Genomic DNA, 27,219 nt, shown 5'->3' on the forward strand with positions numbered 1-27,219 from the left:
AATTGGGCATTGGAGCCAAGAGCAAAGAAATGCTATGCTTGCAGTTGAAGCATATGGATGCATAAGGCAGAGCTGTGAAAAGCAGATGAAGATGAGGCAGACTGGTGAGTGGGGAACAGATGTAAAGATAGACAGGGTAATCTGGGTGGTAGGAATAGGAGTAGGGTAAAAAGCATGGGAAGGAGCAGGGATATGAAGCAAGAGAAGATGGTGAGGAGGCAGGTGGGTCTGTAACCAACGGGACATATGACCTTCTAAGGTCAAATTCAGGATGAGTGGGTTTCTTTAGCATCTTCCCCAACAAATGGACTAGAAATAATGTCAAGTAAAATGTGAGTATCTTCCTACACAGAAGGCAAGAGTTTGCTGTCTCTGCTCCAGTAGCTTAGCTTGAAGGGATTCATGGATCAAAGCAGCTCAGTTTGGGTAAGGACTGCTTTGGGGTGGAGCATAGAGACACCTGAGGTGCCCCATACACACAAGAGACAACAGGCCAGTGCATCAGAGGGAAGCAGAACAGCATTGAGACATTTCAGTGGAAAGCATCCTCAGTCACTGCTGCGGGACAAGGCCACCTCTGAGGAACATGGCTGCAACATTAAGCAGACTAGTTTCTAGTGATAGCGCTTGAATAATGCCGTCAAAATGCTGCCAGACGTGTTTCAGAACACTCTAATATCTTATATAATATCAGCCAAGGACTGAATTGCTTTGCCAAGCTTCATCAAGACAACTGGGACAGATTGGCAGAGCACATCATACTGCAGGATGCATGATACTTCAGGGGAGAGAAGTACAGGAGAGAGGAAATGTTGAACTTAATATCTTTTATATTAACACTGGCTGCAGAAAATAAAGAGCTCTGTGTGTTTCCATGCCAAACCTGAAGCGATCTGTTCACATCATCTGAATGGTGAACCCTAGCACTTATTTGCCATCTGGGTTAAGGGTCTGCTTATCTCATACAGGAGAGACAACTTGGGTGGCAATGAAAGGGCTGTGAAGGGTTGTCAGCATTTGAGCAAGGTTGATGCGGAGATTCAATGAATGGACCAGGCAGGTATTAAACTTGGCGGGTAGCCAAAGGGCGTCAATCATAGGTAAGTGACAATCCTGCAGCTTGAGCACAGGCTGGGTGTGATACCTTGGCTGGGAGCAGAAGAAGTGAAAGACTGGGGAAGAAGTGAGGAATGCAACTGAGTGATGAAGGCAGGAGGCTGGGGGTGTATGGGGGGGTGCTTTGTGCTTCTATTCAGAGCCAAGGAGACGTGAGCAGCAGTGTTTCAGTTTTGAATGACTGATGAAGGCTTGCTTTGAAGAAACAACCTCGAGTCTCTGCAAAATATTTGTTGGAGGTAATATTTGCAAGAGCAATACATTTCCAATACAAGATTAGTGCTCGTGAATCCAACTGAGAAGGTCTTTGTGAAAGATGATTTGTCTTGCAGGGAGCTCAGGGGTGCACCCTTGTTCGGGTGTGGGAGCCAGGAGACCACCCAGCAGTCTTGGCAGGCCCCCTGAGCAGCAGTGCAAGGGGCTGCCGGCTCTCAGAGCTGAGTGCAGTCGTGACATTTGTACATGGAAGGGACCTTCCCCTGTGCTCCCAGTTACATCCTGAGTTTGACTGCGTTGATGGGATGCAATATGAACGATCCCATCATCGCTGAATGCTTGTTTGTAGAGCTGCTACAAAATAACAATGAATTTGCAAGAATAAACTCAAGTAATTGAATTTACTCATTTGGAAATTTTTCCTGAAGCCTCGTTTGACTTCTGCATGCGTTTAGCATATGCATATCCTGTAAGTGCCAGGAGAAATTCTATATGCAGGTCATGAAACAGACCTTTGGATGGCATCTCAGGGAAATGTGGGGATATTTAAAACAAGACTGAAAAAGTACCCCTCTAGGGAAATGTTTTTCTGGCAGAGATGGCCTAAATGGCCCTTTTTAATCACCATATCAACACAAAGAAGTGTGTCAGAGTACTTCTAAAACAGAGAGGGATTCAGAACTTTCAAATATTGGATTTAGCAGAAATATATAATTTAACAATTTAATATTGACAATATATTAACATAAATATCATCTTGAGTGCTGCTTCATCTGCACTTAGACTGAGTCTAAAATGAGGTGTGGGTCTGTGGCCCTGTCCCCTGCAGCCTCGGTTCCCATGCTGGGACCAAGCTCAGGGTTTCCTTTCTGTGGACTGAAGGGATGAGTTGGGGTGCACCCGGGTCCTAACATGGACTTGGACAATGTCTGGGTCCCTCTACGTCCAGCAGAGCCTAACAGAGATTGTGTGTGTCACAATAGGCTTTTTCTTGCCTTGCAAAAGGCCACATAAAAGAAACTAACCTTCAGACACACTTCCAGTGGAGAAATGATGTGCTTAACATGCACAGAGAAGAGGGTTCATGCACTTTCCTGAAAACACAGTTTTCATGGGACAGCCTTTTCTGTCAGTGTTAACGGTTTACCTTGGGAATATGATTCTATAACTCTACTCAGGTTCTTCGCCTAAGGAAAAGAAGATAAATTATGAGCTTCAGAGTCTGAGTCAGGGCAGGCAGGTAATGTCTGAGAGGGTTTGCAAACCGGTTCTGGTGGTGGCTGCATCATATTCCTATAAATGCTGGTTTCAGTGCTGATACCATCAACATCACATAGGCCTGTTGCAGCAGCATTGTGTATCCAGAAGAAAAAACAAACAAACAAAAGCATTAGTTCGGAGCTGAAATTTACTTTTCCCTCTTCCTTTAGGCTCACGGTTTTTGTATTACTCATTTAATTCTGTGGTCACTTTTCAGGAGCTCCTGCAGGGGATTTTGCCTCCTCCTCTTCCCTGGGAAGAAGGTTATACAGGGAGTTTCCAGCTGTGTTCAAGTACTGTGCAAATATGAACTTTAAAAAAACTCTGTCTTTTTAAAAGGTGAGAGTCAGATATCTTTGCACAGAGTTGCAGGAAATGATGGATGAAGTCTGGAAGCTTGTTACGAACATGAGTGGTTCTGCTGCCTGATCTGTTTGTTTTGTACTTAATTGTGGCTTAGCTTTAAATGAAGCTAAATGCCAGAGCTGTCAATCTAGCACAGAAATGGTACAAAATCTGGGAATCTGGCTGCAGAACTCATGTTGCTCAAGGCAACCTGCATTTGTAGTCAGAGAAAAAGGTAGCCCATCTTGCTTTTCCTACAACACACAGAGTCAGCCATTTGGGTGATGTATATGCTGCTGTCTTCTGTAAGTGTTGGAGATACTTCCCATGTAGAAAATGCCATCAGTGTGACAGATATTCACTGCCAACACATTGAAATGGAAAGCCTGCTGCAATTCAAATAGAAATATCCTGGGAGATTCTCAGCTATGTTGAATTAAGGAAGGAAGAATAGATCAAATGTTTTTTTCTAAGCTCAGTTAACTCCACGAGAACAGGACACAGCTGTGAATCCCTTAAAGGCAGTACACATTCTCTGCCAAATTAGAAGGCAATTATTCTTCATAAATCTGTCTTTTTAAATTCAAGCAGATCGATTGTCTCGTCCATCCGTTTCCTATGCAAGCACCCAGAAAGGCTCTTTTAGCACCACCTACAACTAAGTACCCCGCTTATCAGGAGAGCCACACCATGGAGGCAATGAAAGCCCTGTCAATCCTGCGTATCCCTTTATAATGGTGGATGTAAAGGTACGTTCAGATTTTTAATGTTTTAACCAAGAAGCTTCTGTGCTGTTTTTAAACATTGTCTTGGCTTTAGATATCTGACCTCTATGAAAAGAAATAGGACGATCCTAAACATTTATTGTCTAGCTAATAGGCAGAAAAGTGTTGCAAGAAGACAGGATAGTTTCCTTACATATACTTTCATGGTTGCATTAGCATAGGGCTTCCAGAGCTGTGCTACGTTGGCTTGGTTACAAGACAGTCATCTCCTAATAGCCCTGTTCTGCCAAATCACCTTGGCTCTGAAAGTCAAAATGGCTTCTGCCCTTTCTGGTGACCTCTAGCCATGGCTAGACATTCAGCAGGTACAGCGAAGGCAAATATTGTTTGGTGCAGTTGTGAACAAAGCTTACGTAAAAACATGTGTAAGACTTAGGAGAATCAGTTGCCTTCAGGGCTTTAAGGTGCTCGTTGTGATCTGAGTAACATGCTAGTCCCGAGGCTTTTCACTTTTTTTTTCAGATAGGGAGAATGCTATGCAGTCTTTGTAAGGTGCTTTTTGAGATTGTACTGATTACACCCATTACTGCTATGGTGTGTCTTCTCTGGCTGACATTTGGTGGATTTATTAAGGCCCTGAAAAACCAACAAACACGATGAGAAAGGGAGATGAGTTAGCATAAATTGTCCTCTCCCACACCGCAGTGGCACAGCAATGAAAGAAAGGGTGTTTATTTATCTTTTTTTTTTTTTTTAAGACCATATTGTATATGTACCTCATTTGCATTCTGTTGTAATGAAACAAAGCAGGTAAGTGAGATGTTTGTCCCTATCAACCATCCTCCAGAGCCCAGCCAGATAGACGGGCCAAGGACAGCTGAGGGGTGGGATGTGGTGCAGAACAGACCCAGCAGCAAGTCCTGGGTCAGCTGCTTGGTGGCACTAGGTAGGACTGGGGCAGCCTGGGGACACACGCTAATCATTGCCAACTTAAATCCAGGGGAAAAGTGTGTTCTAGGTATGCAGAAGTATGAGAAATTCTGCTGTCACTTAGGAAACTTCTGGTTTACCCCCACTGGGATCATAGAAGGGTCCTCTGGTGTCTTAGTCCCACCCCTGATCCCAGTATGGCCAACTTCAAAGGTAGGTGAATTGTCCAGGGCCTCATCCCACTGAGTTCTGAAACTCCAGGATGAAGATACCACCACTTCCCTGGGCAACTTTTTCCTATGCTCAACCACCAACCCTCATGATGAAAATTTCTTCCTTGTTTCTAACTGGAATTTCCCTTGCTGCATCTGTGACCGCTGTCCCTCCTCCTCCTGTTCTGCGTATCTGCAAAGAGTCTGGCTTTGTCCTTCTCTGTCACCCACCACGCTGTTAGGCAGCAGGAGGCACTGCTCCTTCCCCCAGAAACAGCAAATGAAGGAACTAGAATGGAGCCAACATATTCATAATAGCTTCTGGGGGATTGAAAGGCCATGTGAATCTCAGTTTGTGAATCATTTCTGCTACAAAAGCAGAAGGAATTCAGAAAAGTCAACGGCTTGGCACTGGCACTTCCAGAACAGGAATTTGAGTGTTCTTCTTTCACCTTGACTTTGAAGAGGCCTAGGTGTTGACAAGGGATGATGGGAGAGGAAAGGGTTAAACAACCTGGAATCTGAACTGAAATAACGCTCTTATTTTGGCCCATCCATGATTTTTTGTTGATATTTTAGTTCCACAAAAACTGGAGAGAAAAGCTTTGAGCGTTACTTTCTCAGCTCCCGAAGAGACCGGAGCACAGCTTCCTGCTGACTTCACGGGGGCTTTCTTGCAAAAGTGGTGGGGTGTCACTGGGCTTAGACAAGAGGGCTTCCACTTTCTCCACTGCAGTGTTGGCCAGTGGAGCTGCATTTTTAAACCCTGAAAATGTGGAAAGCTGCAGCTGCAAATCCTCTGATAAATCACAGGAAAACAGGGCTAGAAAGATTCACAAGGGCTCATTTAAACTTTTCTCCAGCCTCAAGGCAGGTTGTACCGCTTTATCATCTCTAACCACCACTTGTCTGACCTGTTCGTAGTGTGATGGAAATTTCAGTCCCCCCCAGCCATCCAGTCTGGGGGTTTGCTGCCCTTACCTGCAGAATTTATTTTTTTTTCCATGCATACTCTGACTCTTACTTGCTTTAATTTAAGCTTATCACTCCTATTCACTGAAGACATCCCCCTCCACTTAAGACAACATTTTACATAGCTGGAGGATTATGTTTCCCTTCAGGCTTTGCATATTTAGGCTAAACCCCAATTCAGTCAGCCTTTGCTTTCGGGGTGTTTTCCACCTCCCTGCTCGGCAGCCGGGCTCTCTGCAAGTGCCACTCCTCAAGCCACAGTGCATCACTGGCTGGTGTGGGTGGGTCATTTCCCATTGTATGGGCTCTGCTCCTCCTTTACCCCCTCTAGAACATCTGTCTTCACAACAACATGACACTGTTGATTCACATTCACTCTGCAATCCACAACCACCCTCTCAGACCTTTTTTTGGCAGAGCTGCTGCAGCTGAACCCGGGCTGTGTTTGCACAGCTGATTGTTCCCGTCTACCTCACACGCGTCTCTGCTGAACCGCATCCTTTTTTCCAGGCCTTTTCCTCAACTTGTCAGCATTGCTTTAAATCGTCATCCTGCCCTTCTCTGTGCCTGCAGTGCCCACTTGCTTTGCCTTGTCTATAAGCTAATAAGCATACTCTCGATTTCTTCATCTGTACCCTTACCACATGCTCTTCTCTTCAATTGACCCTAATGTTTCTGGACACAAGGGAAATATGTGATGCTTTACCTGCCACCCACTTAAGAGCTTAAGAGCTCTAAAGAGCTAAGACTCATAGAGATGGCCTTTTGTTCCCCTTGCAGCAAAAAACCCTGCAGCAGAGCTGGATGCATTTTTGACTGATACAGTAATCCTTGCTTCCTCTCTCCAGTTGCTTTGTGTCACGTCAAACAGCTCCCACACTTACAAATGAAGGAGAGGATATCTATTTACAATACATGTCTCCTCTCATGCACTTTTTAAGTTCAAGGAATGGCATGAGCTTATAGGAGAGCCTTTCACTTTGAAGGATGCCAATGTTCTTAATAAATGAAGTCTATGGAAAATCATGGCTCACAACTATGAAAAAAGCACTTGTTTGATAGCATGCTATGACTGCACCCAATAACCTCATACTGGGAATGAATAATGCCATAACAGGCAGCTCATGGAAACATGAGCTGACATGGGACAGACCCCTCTGCCATTCTGCATGTGTCTTTGGCCAGAAGGTACGACTGGAAGTGCCTCGTCCTGTGCCACTGAGAGTCATGCTGAACCAGGGCACTGGACATTAAAACAGTTCATCTGGAGCACTGATAACCTCCCTGTTTGTTAGTCTGTGAGCAGACTGCCACTTCTGGCTTGCATAAAACTGAATTGTCAGGTGATCTGTTGCTGTTTTTAAAAAAAGGCAATAAACTTCTGCCTCTGTGTGGGTATGCTCTTTTTCCAGAAAGCAACACGTAAAGGGCAGAGTCTGTCCCGGGGACCCATGTGCCGAGCCTCAGGGAGCCCGCTGTGATGCTGAGGGCAATGGGGTTGCATGGTGCCAGCTATAAACCGGTCACCCAACGTTGGCTCCTTCAGTATTCAATTAAAACGTGCCCAGTATACAGCCTGACTACATGTGTTAGTCTGTAAGCCATAAAAATCCCACATCCCCCTACCCGAGAGTGGCAAGTTAAACAAGCAGTCCCAAGGATTCAATACCTTGAACTGGACACTGTAATGACTGGCTTAAAAAACTGGGAGACTGGAAGAAAACATCTGTGTTTGCTTGCTGGTGACTCAGGGCTCAGGGTTAATGTTTTCAAACTTGCCATGAGAAATCCGGACTAGAAATAGAACTGGTTTGAAAATTGAAGGTCTGGATTCACAAGCAACACATGAATTCCAGCATCTGGAGCTTTGAAAAAAGCCCAAATGTGATAAGGTCTGCAAACAAATGGGGATTTTATAGGACCAGTGGTAACATAGTGGATGTGATAGTGGAGGCAGGGTGGGGGGAAGAAGGTTAAACTAGCATTATAATAAAACGTTTCAGAAAATATCCCTCCCTGTTTACAGCTGGGGCAGGAATGCTAACCTGAAACAATTTCACTTGTTTCTTCTATACTTTCTATATTAAGAGGTGCTATTTTAGATATCTGCTCGCTTCATCAATCTAACTGCAGGGTCTGCTTTCTCTCCCTGGGCTGAATCCATCCCAGGAGGAGCTCTGTAGAAGACTATGCAGTTCTGTCGAGTATGAATTTGACCCACTGTGCTCAGTTGTCCTACTAATGCATCTGTCTTGGGTTCAAGTGCTCTCCTGATTTGTACTATAATTATCCTAAAACTAGTTTTTTCTAAATTTCATTCCCTCATAGCTTTTTATAGTTCTGGGAATTAATTATTCAGAGCTGTGGAAGTTCTCAGCAGCGCTTTTCCCCAGCTTTTATGGACATGGATGCATTTGGCTTATGTAGAGCGGACTGCACGTTGGCACTTCAGATGGGGACAAGGGAATGACTTTGGCCAAATGTTAAACATGATGTGTTCAGCATTTTCTTCTCTGACACCATCTCCTTGAATCTTTTGAGGTGCTTATAATCTCTGAGCCTAGTAACGTTTGTATTCCCTCCATGGTGTTCATAGACTTTAAAGTGACCCTTTACCCGTTACAGGTTGATGCCACCTGTAGCATCGCAGGGCAGGAGGCTTTGCGATGAGCGTAGGGACCAGTGTGGCTGCAGAGCTGGGCACTGCCAAAAACACCCCCACATTTTGGCTGGGATGGGAGTAAAGTGGAGCAGGGGTGCAGTGGGGAGGCTGAAGGAGACAGACTGCTAGCCTGGAACCAGAAGCTGGGCAGAAGTTAGCAATCTCATTTTGCTGGCTGGGAGCGAGTGGATGTGCGGTTGGGGATGGCTGGGCTCTGGGGGACATGCCAGAGGGGTGCCTCTCTGGGGTGCAGGCTGAGGGAGATGTGTCCTTACAGCCCTAAGGCTTTGTTCGAATTTCACTTGAGTTGGAAGTTACGAGGCGTGTTTGGAGGGCATGGAGGCACCAAAGCATGGACCTATGAGGCTGCTGCCAGCAGAGCTCCTCTGGCTTCCTTGGCTGGGGACAGAGCAGTCTCCAGTACAGGCATGTGGGGAGCAGCGCCTACGTTGGGGTGTCACTCCCTCCCTTGCCAGACTCACCCCATCTGCCTGGGGAGTCACAGCCACTTCTTTCACTGAGCCCTTTCCCCTGGAGGTCGCCATTCACATGCTGGGAGTTTCCATCGCATGGAGTGGTGGTGAAGGGTCTGCACTGCAGCCGCCAAGCTCTGAGCAGGACCCCGGTTCCCTTGCAGTTGGCTCTGCAGAGGCAATACAGCAGTGGAAAATGAGATTGAGCCTCTTCTGCCTCCCACATCCTCATTTGGGTAAGTGCAGAGTGTGTACTTTAATTAGCGATGATACATGAGGGAGACAGGAGATGAAGCAACGTTCAAATTAAGTATCTGCAGAGCTGGTGAGAAGGTAAATATGAGCTCCCAGACTTGGGGGATTTTTTTTCAGTCCCTTCTCCCGCAGCAACAGTTTGAGTTTTAATTTAAAAAGCAAAGAAATCGTTGTCGCAGCATTTTTTTCCCCAAACCCACCAGCTTTCATGTCCACCTTCGCAGCCCCCTGTGCTTTACGGCATTGCAAAGCCCAGGCAGGGTTAGCTGGGCTCCTGCTGTGGATGAGGGCTGGGTCCTCCCCATGCACAGCTTTGCATCAGGTAAAGGGATGCTGCTCCCATGTTGCAAACCCACGGGGAGCGCGATGGACGGACGACTGCATGACACCACTATCCCTCCTGCAGCAAACCACCCTTTAACAGAAGGAAAACACAATAGATTTGGGGTCTTTCCTGAGGGATGGAGGCTTCAGCAACCTGCCTGACTCCTCTCTCCCAACACTTTGCACTTCTGCCCCCACCCCTGCATGCATTTCTGCTCCCACGACACGTCAGGAGGATAAATTAAGGTTTATTGAAGAATAACTTAACCTTAGATTTCAAAATTGTTGTTTCTTAAGCGCTTGACTTCCTCTGTGCCCTATATGACAGATTTTTTGCTTGCTTTTGTAAATAATACAGTATTTAATTATTGGACAAAGCGTGCTCCATAGTGAAATAGGCTTTCTAATGCATTTTAAACTGGTAAATACCAAGTATTCACACCCTCTTTGCTACGATTTCACTTTAATAATGATTTTGGTGTTTCAGTATGAGTCAGGCAACAACACGGGAATTGCTGAAGAAATTTCACTGAAAACCTCTCTGAAAAACCAGTTATGAGTCAGAGGAAACACAGCCGAATTTTACCGGTTGAGGTCTGGCTTGGTTGGGTCTGTAATTTCAGAAACCAGGTTCCACATCTGGAATTGTCTACAGTTTGGCTATTAATAGGATGTCTGTATTTTTATTTCACCACCACCACCAAGGGATGGGATCTGCCTTGGGGAAGGCAGCAGCAGCCAGCACCCACCGCTGCCTGGCGGAGAGCACCCCGCTAGAACAGGAGATTTTCTGCAGAGATGAGTCAGAAAAAATGACCTTTTTTCCAATGGAAAAATGCATTGCCGATGTGAAAGAAAACCATAAAGAGAATCAGCTAGGAGAGGAAGACACTGGAAGACCTCAAAGGCTCCAGAGTCCCTACCTTTTGCTTTCTGCCCCTGCTAGTGTAACTTGTTTACCTACCTTTTTGTTACCAAACCCTAAATTTTATATGCCATTAAATGCTGGCTGTTCCCAACAGGACCCCAAAGCAAAGCAGCAGTTGTGTTGCTCTCGGGAGTTTGTATGTGCATCGGCAGAAATGTGCTCTTTCCGTGGCTGAACTGTACGTTAATTAAGCAGTGCTGAAACTCTACCAGCTTATGTTAAAGGTGACCCAGTCCAGCACTTTTTAGGAATTCATCTGGTTTAGGAACTCATTGGGTGCCTGTTGTGGTTTAACCCCAGCCAGCAACTAAGCACCACACAGCCGCTCGCTCAGTCCCCCACCCCCAGTGGGATGGGGGAGAGAATTGGAAGGGTAGAAGTGAGAAAACACGTGGGTTGAGATAAGAACAGTTTAATAATTGAAATAAAGTAAAATAGTAGTAGTAGTAGTAGTAGCAGTAGTAGTAGTAGTAGTAGTAGTAATAATAATAATAATAATAATAATAATAATAATAATAATAATAATAATAATAATAATAATATACAAAGCAAGTGATGCACAATACAGTTGCTCACCACCTGCCGACCAATGCCCAGACCATTCCTGAACAGCGACCGCTGCCCCCTGGCCAGCTCCCCCAGTTCATATACTGAGCATGACATCATATGGTACGGAACAGCCCTTTGGCCAGCCTGGGTCAGCTGTCCTGGCTGTGCCCTCTCCCAGCTTCTCACTGGCAGGGCATAAGAAGCTGAAAACTCCTTGACTGGTGTAAGCACTACTTAGCAACAACTACAACATCAGTGTGTTATCACATTATTCTCATCCTAAATCCAAAACACAGCACTATACCAGCTACTAGGAAGAAAATTAACTCTATCCCAGCCGAAACCAGGACAGTGCCCTTTATTACTTCTTAATCTCTGTTAGCATGAAGGCATGTCTCTCAAAGTCTCTGTCAGACAGAATTAATGCCGTTCAGATAGCCCCAGCATGGAATAAGTAACTGAATTTCTCTTACTTGCCTGGATATCATTTTATATAAAACAGGACACCTGGTATCTTGATAATATGAAAAATCTGGCGGTATTTGCATGGCAATCTGAGTGCAGAGAAGCTGCTGTGGCTTCAATAAGCTGTGCCACTGTTTGCCTTTGAACGCTGTTGGGTGTATCGGCTGAGAGTGGCCATACCGGCGGGTGCTGTGAGCACCAGTACCTTGCCAGAACACCAGTGGGATGCTGATGAGAACATGGTGTCATGCATTGTCCAGGATCGTGCTAGCACGCTCTTTTATTGGATTATTGTCTGTTTGGAGGGGGAAAAAATATCCTCTGCTTGAAGCAAAATGCCTCATGGTTTGTGTTGTGATAAAAGGCAATTACACATCCCTGAAAACTGTAATTGCTTCTATTTGCAAAGTTGCTGCCCCTCTCTCTGTTGGTTTAATAAAAAAACCGCATGTTTTGGTAGTGCTGTGGCAAAGGTAGGGCAGGATGCTTGGCATGGCCAGAAAGTAATCTGCCCTTTGGAAAAGTCCTCCCATTCCAGCAAGTGCCCTCTAAATTTTGCTGTGATATCCCCATCGGGTGAGCAGCACCAGCTGCCGATCAAGCTCCTGGGAGGATGCTGCTCCCCTGTCTGCCTGCCCCAGGCTCACCACGCCGGTGGGTCCTTCTGTCTCCCCCTCCTCCTGCACCCACCAGCTCAGGCAGGGGGTGGGGAGGGGTGTTGGACTAGATGAGCTTTAAACGGCCCTTCCAATCCAAACTATTCTATGATTCTATGATATTTCATTCCTTGAAATCAAAGCTCGAGGCAGCAGAATTGGGACATTCCTGCAGTAGCACGAAGAATCTGGTGATTATCTCAACGGGTAATCAATACCACCATTTAATTATTAGTGCGCATTTGTCAAATGCCCAACAATGTGATTATCCTATTTAAGGATTTTCTCCAGGCATAAACCAACCTTTTTAAAATTACTAACTTTTTTCTTATTGAAAGTGTTGTTAATTAATACTTTTATTGTCCTCCCCTGTGATTTGCTTTCTCTTAATTACCAACAGGAGCAATACAAGAGTGCTCCATCGCCTGTGCCAAAATTAATCTGACTTCCTCCAAATTGCACTGAATGATCCACATGGCTTCGCCTTCGGGTACTGAGTGGAAGACCTTGATCCCATGGGAAATGCTGCTTTATGAGGTCCTCTGATTTCACAGAATCATGGAATGGTTTGGGTGGGAAGGAACCTTTAGAGGTCATCTAGTCCAACCCCCCTGCAATGGGCAGGGACATCTTCAACTAGATCAGGTTGCTCAGAGCCCCATCCAGCCTGTCCTTGAATGTTTTCAAGGATGGGGCATCTACCACCTCTCTGGGCAACCCGTTCCAGTGTTTCACTGCCCTCATTGTAAAAAATTTCTTCCTTATATCTAGTCTGAATCTACCCTCTTTTAGTTTAAAACCATTACCCCTTGTCCTATCGCAACAAGCCCTACTAAAAAGTCTGTCCCCATCTTTCTTAAAAGCTGCCTTTAAGTATTGAAAGGAATTTCAATATTGAATATTTCAGGGTCAATTTATGCAGATGAGATTGGTGTGAGGACATGGGTGTCCCGGCAGGAAGGTCTGAGCTCTGGACGAGGGGTGCAGCATGATGCAAAGCCCCTTAACCCCAGAGCGCTGGGGCAGCAGCATCCTGATGCTGGCAGGTCGGGTCCCGCGGCTCTCGCAGGACTCTGGAAGGCATCCCAGAGCACACAGGCTGGCAGAGCGCTAAATTAGCATCTTGTTGTCTCCAGCATCCCAGAAAGCGCTGTTGGGTTTCTTTCTTTTCCTCTTTTGTTCAGCAATATGAAAAAAAGTGGCCTTAGCAAAATCGAAAGTTGCTGCGGGGAAATACCAGGTTTACTATATTATTTTTTTATTGCCCTGAATGAACAAAAATACTTTGTTTTGTTTTGCTTTTTAAAGCTTTTGTAATGCCAGGCTAAAACATTGATTTTCATTTAGACACACGGGTATTTTTCACATTTAATTTCTGACTTTTGCGTTTTCCTGTTGTGGTTCAGAATAGAAACAAGTAACAGCATTGATGTTTTCTGCTGCATAGAAACACTTGACTTTCCTTACTCTGTCTTACCTCTCTCAGCATAAATCTGCCATTTTGGACCACAAAACCAGAGTTCACTCTGTTGCATCCCACAGACACAACAGTCTTCCGATGGCTCTGTGGGACCTCTTCCATTTCGAAGGTTCCCCGTTATTTTCTGCTCAAACAAGTCGGACATAGCATTTTGTGTTTTGATATTGCTGCTGCTGCTGTATGGGTTAAAAACCCCAGGTGGCAATGCCAAGACCAAAGATGCTGAGGCCCTCACCATGCCATGGAATCGCAGGTGAATACCCAAAGCCCTGCTGCTCTGCCCTGATAGCAGGTATCCTTGCGCGTAAAGCCCATGGCAGAACTGGGTTCTTGGTAGGTGCAACTCAAAATAAGCATGTGCAGGCTATGGAGCGTAGGAAATTCCAATTTTTTTAATAGTTTTAGTTAAAACACCCCCTGCCCCACACTTTTTTTGATGATAAATCCCAGCAAACATTGTGGCAAATCCCAGAGTGCAAAACTACAGTAAAGCACTATGGAAAGAAATGAAGCTTTTTAATTTTCCCTATTTAGCAAGGTTTTTCCCTTTTTGTGTAAGAAGCTGTAATATTAAAATCTTATCTAAACCATCTAACTTTAGTGTCTGGCATAGCAACTGCAACATGGGAGGCAAAATCAAGTCCCTTTTAGATTCCCATGTAATAAACTGGTAGACAACAGTAAATGAAATGAAAATGTGCTGGTTTAATTCATAAATTCATCACCTCTGTCAGGCCTAATTTTTTTTAATATTTCCTCCTTCAGTCATTCTATTATCAGAGAGAAAAACCATGCAGCCAAATTTCCTTTATGTTGCTTTAATCGTTGCTCTCTTTGACTTTGAAAAGGACATCAAGTGTTCTTATATATGTAAATGTGCCTGACTGATAGCTTTGGCTGCTAAGTTCCCTGTAGGCACTGGGGTATCCCTCGGGCAACCTTAATACAAATGTAGGTAGCAAAGTGCATTTTTTTTCTTTGTCCAGCTGTGTAGGCTCACATCTGCTGTTCCCAGGCTTACTGCCAATCAGCACAGCTCTTAATATTCATTTTTGCTCACAGGGGAAGAAAGCACCCAAGACAATCTCCTGCTAAGAGAAAGAGCAGAAATCATGCAATGATAGAGTATTGCCACTCTTTTTGTTACTTTTTTTTTTTTTTTTTACATCTATCTGATGTTACTGGCACAGCAGCAGACATAGCAAGTAGGTTGGAGATGAAAAAGCATGCAAAAAAACTACATCAAATATTGTGTTGCAACTAAATTCTCTGAACACCCATTTGCACTTTCTCCACATTATATTAGTCAAACTAGACAAAGAGACTCTGGAGGGTACTAGCAGGTTCCCCCCTCCCGCCTCTCCCCATCCTCCAAGGTTGTTTAAAACAGGCCAGGAAAGTACACTAGAAAATACTGCAGGGAACAATCCTGCTTTGGCAGGAAAATGCACTGTAAAAAACCTACCTGCTCTTTTCCACCTCCAGTTTCTGTGATCCAGACAACTGGCAAAACCCCTTGGCATATTTGTTTTGGTCGTACATTAAATACGGGGTCTGCCTGTTCAGCCGATGCTGCTTGCCCATATTGCAGGTGAGAGCAACGCGTGCAGCTGGCTTTTCCCAAGTTATGTTTATTTGCCTCTTATGTCCAAGCTGGAAATGCAAAGGAAAGGAGCACAAAGAGGGGTTAAACTGATGCAGGCAAAGATTCAAGCCCCAGCATCTGGTAGCAAAAAAATGGGAGGCTTTATAGATAAGCATCCAGGGTTTTATTACTGGAAGACAAAACTTACCAAAGAAAATAGTTCTGATAAACAATTTTCCCTTATATTTCCCCAAGCACCTGCCATCCACCTTGGCTTTATCACAGTGAAATAACACTGGGTGCACTTCCCCATTGCTGTTTCTGTTAGAATTTCTTTAAAGTGATTCCTTGGTGAAGGATTTCCAAAAGCAAGATTAAAACAGGATGAAAAAAATAATTGGTGTCTTTCAAAACATTGTTTTCTTCCATCAAATTTAAGTCGTGAGGACACTCAGTGATGGAGGAGGGTGCCCCTCCGACCGCTCCCATAAAGTTGTCCTGCAAATGCCCCAGCCAGGCAGGACCCTCCTTCCCAGGCTAAACTGCCGGCCAGCAGCTTCCCCCGGAGAAGTGCCATCTGCCTCCAGGAGGGCAGCATGGGGATGACCAGGACGACCGTGTCCCCAGCTCAAAGCCAGAAGACATGCTTTTGCTGTCACTCTCTGCAGTGGAGGCAAGTCCTGGCTCTTCTGGGAGAGGCAGATGAAAGCCTCTCTGACCCACACAAGCTTTCCACCAGACACCTGGCCTGAAAGCAGCTGGAGCAATCAGCCGCCTTTAAGGATGCTGCTGCCCACCAGCCCTTCCTGAAGCACCGGTGTTTTCCATCCCAACAACCATGACAGGTATCAGGAGACCAACGGGGAAAGAGTGGGCTGAATCCTTAATCCTTGCCAGCAGTTTCTTCCTTTGTTTTTTTGGTGCTGGCTGTCCAGGTCAAGCCGATGAACTGCTCAAAAAAGGTAAATACCGCTTTAATCTCTTCCTCGAGTTAATCATGCCAAACCACAGGAAGGCGGGTAATAATTCAAGATTAGCAATAGCTTTACAAAGCTCACATTATTATGGCAGATATTTAAAGAATAGCAGCGTGCCACACACCTCAAATACTTTAGTTTCCATCTAATCCCTTGGTGATTAAACCCCAGACAGCAGAAGGAATTTCACACAGTATTTTCAAATTCAGTGTAGTTGGAATGATCCAGATGAATCTAATTTAATCCCCCTTTGTTTTTCTCTCCTGACTGTGGAAACATGATGAAAAGCAGAAAGAAAAAAGAAACAAAAGGTGAGATGACAGAGCAGCTATGGATCTAAGTCTGCAAAGGCCCACACTAGGTCATCATGGGAGTATTACAGATAGGCTTAATGAACATAACGCCATCGAAAGAAAAACTTCAAATAAGCCAGATACACCCAGTGGGCCCAATCTTGCAAATGTGCCTACTTTCGTAGAATCATTTAGTTGGAAAAGACCCTTAAGATCATTGAATCCAACCATAAACCTAACACTACCAAGTCCACCACTAAACCATGTCCCTAAGCACCACATCTACACGGCTTTTAAATACCTCCAGGGATGGGGACTCAACCACTTCCCTGGGCAGCCTGTTCCAGTGCCTGACTGCCCTTTTGCTGAAGAAATTTTTTCTATTATCAAATCTAAACCTCCCCTGGCACAACTTGAGGTGGTTTCCTCTTGTCCTATTGCTTGTTACTTGGGAGAAGGCACCGACCCCCGCCTCACTACAACCTCCTTTCAGGTAGTTGTAGAGAGCGATAAGGTCTCCCCTCAGCCTCCTCTTCTCCAGGCTAAACAGCCCCAGTTCCCTCAGCCACTCCTCATAAGCCTTGTGCTCTAGGCCCTTCACCAGCTTCGTTGCCCTCCTCTGGACACGCTCCAGCACCTCGATGTCCTTCTTGTAGTAGTGAGGGGCCTGAAACGGAACACAGTATTTCACAGGACATTAAGTTCTCGTAGTAGTAGACTCAAGTACGCACTTACGTGCATAATATGAGAAGGTAACTGCCTACATATGGATCTTAACGGGCAAGTGCAGGGCTTGACTGTCTTCACGTGGCACATTCTCTGAAGAGGAGAGCAGAGCTGGGAGGCTGCAGAGCAGCAGCTCTCAAACTCATTGCAGGAATCAATCTGCAGCTTCTTTTGATCTCAGATTGTTTGTGAGCAGCCAACGACTTTCTAAGGTCATCCTTCCTTGTTTCCCAAGGAATTTCTGTAACTCAGGAATTGTTCGTTATCAAGCATAAGGACTCAAAATAATCTGAAATCTTGGCGGTGTTTCTTTGGTTGGTCATCTGGATTGCTCCATCTTGTACCCAGTCACAGCTGGAAGGGTATAATTCTTGAAGAAAGAAGTTGGGTGTTAATGAGAGTAATGCCTCATGTCTGTTTCCCAATAATTGTTGAATCCAGAATTATTTTCAGTATTTATATAATTTATCATGGGATAATATACAGAATACTGGAGGGCTTGAAGAGAGGAGCAGCCATGAGTCCTTCTCAAGTAAGTACCCACTGACCATAAAATGTCCCAGAGTCTCCCAGCACAGGCAGCTCTGGACAGAAATGTTCGAGCGCTGTGCTGAGCAGGGTGCAGTGCAGCACAGGGACACCCACCCGAGGATCACCCCAAACCGAGGGCAGGGCTCTCGCAGCCGCCGAGCCCCATGGAACCAGGGCAACCTCGCGAGGAATTGCTGCAGCCTCCAGCAATGGCTGCAGGTCTCACCTCACAGCCTGTCCACTGCAGGACGCGGGGCAGCGAGGCAGCAGAGGAAAACCTGCTGCTGTTGGGGCTACCGGGTGACAACCGCATTAAAAATGAAAGCGGGACTGAGTGCCATAAACTGCCTCCTCTCGCCAGACAGCAGCCCTGAGTGCTGTAAATCTCGGAGGAAGCCTCAAGCAGGTACTTGCTCTGTTGCCACCTATTCCTGGGTGGAGGGTGGTGTCGTCACCCGCGCCACCGCCCTCCCTGGCAGAGCAGCCGGAGAGGCACGGCGGGAGCCACAGCCCCATCCCCGCGGCCGCCACGCTTACGTGGGCAGTGCTCGCGCAGGGAAGGGTTTTCGGGGAGACCAAGGGGATTACTCACGCGTAATCATCTCCTGCGAGGAGAACCCAGCTTCAAGTATGTGGAGTTGGCAGCGATGGTGGTTGCATACAGTTTTCCATTATATGTTCCTGGTCGAGTTGCTTCTAGTTTTTAACTGGTTCTTTAGTTTCCAAGCTTGTTCTTTGCCTTGGGCTGACATTTTTATTATCTTTCTTTAAGCTGGCAAAATGGTTGAACTATTTCGGAAAGGCCTTGGAGAAAATGGTTATTGTTGAGTAACATTTTCATCTCTTTGCATCAATGTATTCAGTTTCAATGTATTCAACCTTTGGAGTACATGTGAAAGGTTTGCATTCTTTTTTTTTTTTTTGCTGTCCTTATAAAAAAATCTGTTGGACTTAGTACAGAGATAAGCTCTGAAAAACTGCTGCTTTGGTGGTGGTGGGATTTTTCTCTTTGTTCCTGCCTCCCCCCTTGCCTCCCAAGGTCTGTGGCTAATATCTTTAAGTATCTTTTTTCTGGTGTAGCCTTGATTTCAGCTCTATTCAGTTCTTATCTCCTGACTGCACTGAATGTGCTCACTTAGTCTCCTGTAAGGGAAGGCAGAGTGAAAGCTACCCATAAGGTACAGCGGCAACTACATTAAACTCTCCATACATTTTTGACTTGAAAATGTGCTGGGCAGGATCTGGGCGGGGGGAGGGGGGGGAATCCTAACGGGAGGATTCATTTCTTTGTCTGTGCTGCAGGCCATATTTCTGAGCAAAGATTTCAATTACTTCCCTCGGGAAGCAGATTAGCATCAATCCCTAAATCCCCTCCATTTTGTGATGGGGTACGCGGGTGAGCTGTGCAAGTTCACGGCTCGCACAGAACGGCGAGTGCCCGTCTCCAGCCGGCTGGGAACGCACCCACCCACCGGCTCAGCCGCCGGTACCAAATCTACCTGCACCAAATTCACCTGTACCGCTCCCAGCCTTGGTGGGGGGCACTGCTGGGATGGGAGGGGGGCACTTTGGGGGGCACGGGGGCTGGCCCGCATCGCCGTGCTCAGCCGGGGAGCGCGGGGTGTGCTGTGAGGCTGCTGCGCTCGCTTCCAGCGGCCGCTCCAGAGCTGCCACCGCTGCCAGCCCACCCAAAACTTGCCGCTGCTACGGGAGTCCTGCTCCATCGTTTCCTTATTTGCTTTGGGGTTAAAAAAAAAGGAAAAAAAAAAACGAAAAACCCAAACTTTCTTGCACACCCCCCGCCCACGCCCGCGTTGCCAGCGAGGCCGGCAGCGAGCCCCGGCGGGGCGGGCGCAGCCCCCCGCGGGCGCGGAGCCCCGCGGAGCCGCCTCTCCGCGCTGCCCCGCCGGCCCCGCACTTCCTGCCCGCCGGCGGCGGCGGCGGCGGCGGCCCGGGAGGCGGGCAGGGCGATACCAAGTGGCCCGGCTGGGCGGGAGCGCCGGCGGCGGCGGCGGGCGGGCCGTCCCTGCGCGGGGGCTCGGTGCTGCGCACGCCGCGGGGCGGCCGCGGAGCAGCGGCGCGGTGCGCTCCGCCCCCCCCCGCTGCCCCGCCGGGGAAGTTGAGCTCCGTCCCTCGCTCTCCCCGGTCCCTCGGCGACGGCTCCTTCCTCCCCCTCCCTCCAATGCGCCTCCCGCTCATTTCCTCTTTTCCTCCCCGCTCGCCGCCGCTCCGCAGGCGTGCGGCTCGCCCCGGCGCCGCCGCGGAGTTGTAGCGCCCAGGAAGCCGCCGCGCCCCCGCGCAGCAGCCGCCGCTTCCAGGCCGCCGCGGGACCCCGCTCCGCCCGCCGGGTAAGGGGCTGGGGCTGCGCGCTGCCGCCCGCCGGGTAAGGGGCTGGGGCTGCGCGCTGCCGCCCGCGGGAACTTCGGCGGGGCTGCAGGGGAGCCGCGCTGCCCTCTCCTGCCGCGGGACGGAGGGGAGCTGGGGTAAGGGGGGGGAACTCTACGGCTTTTGGGGGAGTATTTTTGGGGAGCGAGGGTTGGAAGGATCCCGGCTGGATTGCAGGCGCGGGGCGCTCCGCGCATCTCTGGCAGCCCCGCGGGGCGCGGAGCGGGGCGGGGCGGGGCGGGCGCCCCCGCCGCCGCCGGGGGATGCGGAGCGGATCCCCCCCGGCCCCGCCGCCGCCGGGCTGCGGTGGCAGCGCCCGCCTCGCCCCGAGCAGCGCGGAGCGCCAGCGCTTTCCCCTGCCCTCGGGAAAAATACATCTGCCTATTTGTACGTGTTTCTCTCTGTGTATGTGTGTATATGTCTGTCTGTCTGTCTGTACGCAGATATATGTGTGTATGTATATACACATGCAGCCCGCGTGTGTGTTTGGGGTGTGTGTGAGTCTTGCCTGATGATAAAGCGAGTTACGCAGCTCTGCTTTATGGTGGTTAATGGTTTACCCGGCGAAGTTCCCGCCGCATGAATGTTGCTGGGCGCTTTGAGTCAACTCCTTCAGATCCGGACTTCCTATTTGCCACCTTCCCGAACGGCCTCAAAAAAATGCTGGCGTTTGCCTCTGGTGAGCAGGCTTTTTTGGCTGCCTCCTCCCCTGGGAGATGTCTGCGGCTGCGGCCGAGGTCACCCCGGTCCCCTAAACCCGGGGCAAGGGGGGACACCCTGCTCCCGGGAGGTCGTGGCAGCGAAAGTGTCTGCCAGCCTTGGTTTGCATCGGGGACCTGCCAGGGCGCCGGGCTCCGGCGTGCAATAGCTGCCGGAGTATGGAGAATCGCAAGAAATAGGGAATAAAACAAGGCAAGTGTGTTTACAAGTGAGTTTCCATGCAAATAAGTTTCTGCTTGGTTTGGGAAAAGGTCGTGTAATGCATCATCTGGAATGAAAGATTTGCTGAGAAAAACAGCTGGGTGTTCAGTAGGTCTGTGTCTCCTGCTTGCAGCTGGGTGATTTATACCTTTATGGCAAAATCCTGAGTTTTTTTCACAGGAATACTTACAGGCAAGAGCTGGAACTGAGCGTTATCCTGTAATCTCATTCACAAATGAAAATCTGGTAGGGAGATCAAATTTTCTCTGTGGGGGAAAGGAGGAATCAATTACTCCTTCCCCAAAATATTCCACCGTTTTCCTGATAGGAGCTATTTGTCATGGTTTGGGGTTCAAAAGCTCTTCTTGCCTGAGAGGAAACTTGAGCAAAGACCACAGGGCTATTTCAGCAGCCCACTGGCACGATAACGCTGTCCTGCGTGGGGTCCCAGTGGCATCCCACGGCAGCCGGGGAGCAGAGCTGGAGAGGAGCCCGCGTGGGGCCCTGCCTGCGCCGGGGCCGAATATCCACCTTTCTCCTGGTGCCTCGGCTCTTCTTGGGTGCTTCGACGGGACCCCTTCGATTCAGGTGAAAGGATCTTACAACTGCTTATGTTTGATTTCATCTAGTGTGGTGAGGCTTGGGAAAAAAGGGAGGTAATCCCCCCTGCTTCTTCCCTTAGGTTAGGTGGGGAGATGCTGGCCAGCCAGCAAGCCACGCGTCGCCTCTTCCTGATGCCTATTTCTGCTTTGTTTCTTTCCTTAAATTTAGGGTTTCTCTGTGTAGAGTTGGAAGTGTAGGAAACTGGGAGGAAAAAAAAGCATGTGCCGCTATAGAGCGGCTGTCGCAACGCTGGCAGCAGCTCTGCTGAGGAGTCAGCTCTGCTGGCAAAAGCAGTGCTTTTTGTTGGCATGGCTGAGTCCGTTCACGGAATCGCAAGGGTGAGAAGAGTTCTGCCAGCTGCAGGAGTGGGGTTTGCTCTTACAGCTGGGTGCTTGCACCGGCAGTAACTTGTGTCAGTGTGGACAAACCTTTTGAGTTATGGAATGAGGCTGTTGCTGTGGAGGTGCAGGCGATGCTCTGCTCGCTGTGTGTTGCAGCTGGCACCGTGGTGCCTGCTTCTGCCACCCGAACTTGTGGGCATGGCAATAACATGGGCCAGTTGTTGGGAGCTGATGACAGAGATTACTTTGTAGCCTAAGCAACATTAAACTTGGATTATGACTCTGCAAAAAAAAAAAAAAAAAAAAAAGCATTTGATCTGTGATTAGAAATGGTTGCAATTAAAAATACTCATGCAACGTGATTTTTTTCTTTTTTCCCCAAGCAAGACAATATTCTTTTGAGTGTTGATTATTTTGACATGAGTGAGAGAGGAATGCTGGTAGACCAAGGGACAATCTGAATTAAAATTCTATGTTGTTGGGGTTTTTTTCTTGCTTTTAGTGATGCGAGACTGTTAGGAATGAGGCTGGGCTGTCTGCATATGCAGGATGCACTGATACTGCATGGGAGGAGGATCTTGCGCTTTTCCAAAGAACTGCTGGCCTTTCCTTCAAGCATGACTTATAGGTCAGATCCAGTAACAAATGCAATATGTTTTCCAGTGAATGAAAGAAAAACAGACCTTTTTTTTTTTTTTTTTTTTTCCAAATGTGCTTTTCCTCATGTTCCTAGGATGCTTCCCATAATGTCTGTATGTGGGATTGGTTTCTTTGTTTGTTGTCTGTATTAGAAAATAGTTTGTGTCCAACTTTAGTATCTTTATGGAGCTTAACTCGGACTGAAGTTAAATTTCTTTTGGCACGAAGTGATTTATCTTAGCTCACGTTGACTGTATTACTATATTGTGTGAGATCCTAGCCATGGATTGTGGAAGGATTTGCTCTTGCAAAATTGTTGGGTTTTAGCTTTAATGAACAGAAAACGTTTTAAATCAATGCCTGAAATTTCCGTTCATCCAATAATCCTCTACCACCCTGTGAGTATAACAAATGCAAATAATTATCTTCACTTCATCAGCCTTTTGCTGTATAAAAGCTTTCACCGGTTGCTTGTGTTTTGCTGACCTGCTAATTAACCCATGGATTTCTGCATTTCTTGACTTCCCCAGGTAAATACCTTCTGCCTATTGTCACACTCCAATAGCAAAATAATTGTGAATCCTTAAACAATGGGGCAAATACTCCATGAAGGAGTTCCCTACCTAACCTCCCTGGGTCTTTCAATGGATAGGAGAGAACATCCTTCAGCTGAGCCTCCTGGGAATGTGACCTTTCTGGAAGTTCAGTGTTATGTTGCTTATTGAGTGGGAGACCCATAGGATCGACTGTGGGATGAGTTATGCATTCTCCTGCACTGATTGCACTGGAATTAAAAGGGAGGAGCTGGGGGGGCTGGATCCATTTTGTAATCTAAGAAATATTGCAGTTCTTCTGGATTGCACTGCATGAAATATGCCTTTATTATTATTAAGAAATGCCGCTTATATTTCGCACAGTAGGTTTGTAGATACCTGTGAATAACCAGGCTGGAAGAGATGGCAATGGTACTTTGACTATTTCAGTGTTTCTTGTACTGTAGATGTGTGTCTTTTTAAAGTCAAAGAAAGCAGCAAGTAGTTTAAGGAACTCCCTGGTGATCTGTGTTAGTTGAGATACTGTGGAAACCCATGCCAGCAGCATTCTGTGCAAAAGACACCAGCTACAACCTGGTCGGCTTTTCTCTTTTGCACGCCACATGTTTACTGACGAGCGGACTGCCTGTATCAGGCGACACAATCTACTTGAAACCTAGCCGGGGAGAAAAAACAGCAACAGAACTTAAATGTAGCTATAGTTACATACAGTTCATGCACCAGCCTTTTGAGACCTTCTGCCAGTGTTTTGGTGACTGCTACAAATATGTTTTCATTTTCTTTTTCAGCCCTCTCTTTTCAAGGGAGATCAGGCTGCCTAAGTGGGAAAGGGTGCAGCTGGATAAATGTATGTTTAACAGCTGGGGGAAAGGACGCTTGCTAGTATTTCAGTTGCTGTAATCTTAATGTATTCAGAGAGGTGTTCTGAGTAGATGGTATCCCTTTAAATATCCACTTGAGTTGGAAAACACTGGATCTGGGTGACAGGGACACCTGGAGACTTCGAGGGTGAAAGGCATGGCTTGCACCTTCAGAGATGCTTGCTGAAAACGAGGCGTACTCAGATCCTGACACGCTTGCCAAGAGCGACAGCTAAACTTGGGCAGCTGGTTTAGCAATTAGATTATGTTTTTGTTTTGGACAATGGGTTTACCGTAACGAATTAACCGGTGGACTAGTCAGAGTGGCAAAGGGGTTTGTTTTAGATTCCCCAACCATGCAGCGTGCCAGTATCGGGAACGTACTTCCCACCGGTGGGAGTGCAAGAAGTGTTTCATATGAATGCCCCGGGGGGCAGAGGGAGCGTGTGTGTATGTTCTGGTGTGCAAACACCAAATTCTTGTGATTTCTTGAAAGTACAAGCACGTGACGGATGGTATAGCTTGGGCATGGGATAAGAAAATACATCTTGCTGGTGCTTGAAAGTTGGCACGTGGCTCATGCAAAGTCATTTTAGAATAGGCGGGGGTGGCGGTGGGAGGAGGGAGGAAAAGAAATGCCTTGGGGGGCCGGGAGCCAGGGCGCGGGCGTGCTGCAAGCCTTCCTTGCCCTGCTTCTCATTCACCTCTGCTCCGCACAGGCTAGCGTGTCTGTGCAGAAGGGATGCTTTCCCTTGCTGGGAGGTAGCAGGATTTTTTTTCTTTTCTTTTTTTTTTTTTTTTTTTTTTTTCTTTCTAAAGGGCATTGTGCGCAGGATGCTCTGTTCTTGGCAGCTCACCCGTGGTGCTAGGGGAGAAAGCCGCTGCTTTGGGTCTTGCTGCAGATAGCCGCTGTCAAAGCCAGTTAGCATTTGCAGGGCATCCTTTCCTTTTTCTCTTTAGTGAAGCTTTATTTTTTTTAGCAGGTAAATGGTGTTTCTCCAAAGATATCTCTTTGTCTTTCTTAAAACTTACCTGGGGAGAAGCAGACTTTCCTTTGGAGGACTATTTGGGGCTGGTTGATGACGGTTGTTTGCACGAGTGGGGAGTGGGAGTTGCAAGGCAGGACGTTGTGGATGCATAACCATTAGCACCAACTTTAATTATGAAATGTGTGTTCAAAAGAAAGTAAGCGTACTTTGCGGTGCTTAGGAAAGGGTCTAGAAGCAACATCTGTTCAATATGCTAGAAGACTGTATCCTCTTCAGCAGAGCTGAAGGGAAGGCAGCAGCTTGAAACTTGGGCTTGGGAATGCAGGTCTGGCAGGAGCTGCCTGGCAGGAGTGGCCGGTGGGTATCGCAGGCAGCTGCCTTTTGTAGTCCTCTCCACAGGGTGGTCAAAGCACCGTCTGGGAACAAGCCAGGGCTTCTGCTGTTCCGTCCAGTTTCCAATTTGAGTTTCTTCTTCGACAGTCAATACCCTTCTGTTTGTGTCACCTCTCTCTGTCTCCTCTCCCTGGTATCGGTCCTCCTAAAGCTCTTGTAGCGAGAGAGCTGGAGTTGCTGTACAGAGGAGTGGGGAGAAGAAAGCAGACTCAGTGTAAAATGCCCTCTGTGATTAGATGCTACTTTGGTTTTTGCTGGGCTGAGTTTTATTGCTCTTGAGCTCGTGTATGTCAGCTTTGCTTCAGAGGGATTCGGGGTGGCTTTCCAGAAAATGGGTGCTCCTGTGTATAAGAGTTTATTAAAGGAGGCACTTATGCAAAATAAAACGGGGGTTGGAAATGCAGGTACTTGACAGTCACCTTTTTGTGACCAGTCTCTGAAAGCCAGAACTATTTAAATGGGAATGAGCATGTGCCTGTGTCCAGCCTCTCTCCTGGCTCTGTGCAATGAAGCCTGAATAGTTACATCCAGTGGAGGGTGGCAGGCCAAGCCTGTCCCTGGTGTAAGGAGCCTGATTCCCCCAAATCCCGTGGCAAATTATTCTCCTTGGCTTAAGTTTGATGAGGAGCAAGCCCAAACCCACTGAGATCAGTTGTGGGAGACCTTTTCCTTTCAGCTGGCTCCCTTGCTGTTGGTAACTCATGAGCTGCGGGGGTGGTTTGCTGGGTGTTGTACTCTCAGTGATGGCTGTGACACCTTCTCAGGTTGTCAGGACAGGAGTTTGGTCACTGCACGTGTGCCTGTCCTCCCGGGGAGCACAGTGTGAGCCTGGGGGTGCTGCGCTCCTCCGCGCCAGGCTCGTCTCAGGAGCATCAGCGCTGCCTGGGCTGGTCAGGGGCTCTTCTGGGGCTGTCAGAAGATGTATCAGAAGATTTTTATTTTTTTTTTTTAATGGAAATTGGATTTCATTCCAGCTGAGGGTAATTGGAGCTGTGGTAATGATCTGAAAGTAAATGAGAATGAGCTCTGTAGACTCCAGCCACAACTTTCTGTTCTGCTCATGTCATGCTTCTTAAAATGGCATTCGTTCCTAAAAGTGGCCCTAAAGCTCTAAGACCTGTGTTTTTCGCAGGAGATATGCAATGTGAGGGAAGACCATCCTTCCTGATGTAATTCATCCTCTAGTCCTCCTCTCCCATCTCCTTAAGGATGCCCTGAACCTGCAGGCAGACTGGCTCAGCCAGGCTTGTCCCTGTGGGAAACCTCCTGACCCTGGTGGCACTTTGTGAAGGAGCAAAGAGTCTGCCTTCGTGCTCCCCATATCATGAACAGCTTTGGCTGGACCCTCCAAAGCAGCCTGCAGTTGCAGGAGAAGGAATCTGTGACTCCAGTAATGTCTCCCTGCTTGGCTGGGAGGAGGAGAGGAGTCTTTGCAGAAGAAAATCCCATCGCCGACATCTGCTAAGATACTGCTGGATCCTCCAGAGCGGAGAACCAAAGCAATTGCTGTGCCCGTCGCAGGAGGGGGCCTCTCTTCTGACACAAGGACTTGCTGCATGCAGGTTTTGCCGGGTCTGAGCGTCTCAGCCACACCGACTGTGATTTCTCCTCTCTCAGATCTCCTGGTGTTTGCCCGTGTGTTTCATCACCCCAGTGGGGACTGTCAGCAGGCTGTTCGCAAGGTGTGTGCTGCAGCTTTCCACAACTCCTGTCCCTTAAGTGAAGCAAGCTGTTATGAACTGATAGCACCAGAAACATGTGAATTTACTGAATTACTGAATGCTCGTTTTTATGGGCATAATTCAGAAGGCATGATCTGGAAGTGAAGATGCCCTTGCTTGCCGCTTCCAGAGC

At 47.5% G+C, this 27,219-nt stretch overlaps 1 protein-coding gene across 6 annotated transcripts in view; it reads left to right on the top strand.

The window, feature by feature from the left end:
- The first annotated feature begins 19,790 nt into the window (after positions 1–19,790).
- Positions 19,791–27,219, top strand: part of HPCAL1 (hippocalcin like 1) — a 67,053-nt gene continuing 59,624 nt past the window's right edge. The window contains exon 1 of one of the 6 annotated variants that reach the window (XM_087776584.1): positions 19,791–20,063. The gene's annotated coding sequence lies outside the window, so the exon portion shown is untranslated. Of the gene's footprint in view, positions 20,064–20,124; positions 20,164–20,378; positions 20,453–21,485; positions 21,575–27,219 lie in introns of those variants that run through there. The other 5 variants (XM_087776590.1, XM_087776583.1, XM_087776586.1 and 2 more) reach the window with 5 other exon arrangements.

The sequence above is a fragment of the Nipponia nippon genome, unplaced genomic scaffold (genome assembly GCF_047370975.1).
Source record: "Nipponia nippon isolate SJK-2023a ecotype South Korea unplaced genomic scaffold, ASM4737097v1 scaffold_4, whole genome shotgun sequence".
Lineage (NCBI taxonomy): Eukaryota > Metazoa > Chordata > Aves > Pelecaniformes > Threskiornithidae > Nipponia > Nipponia nippon.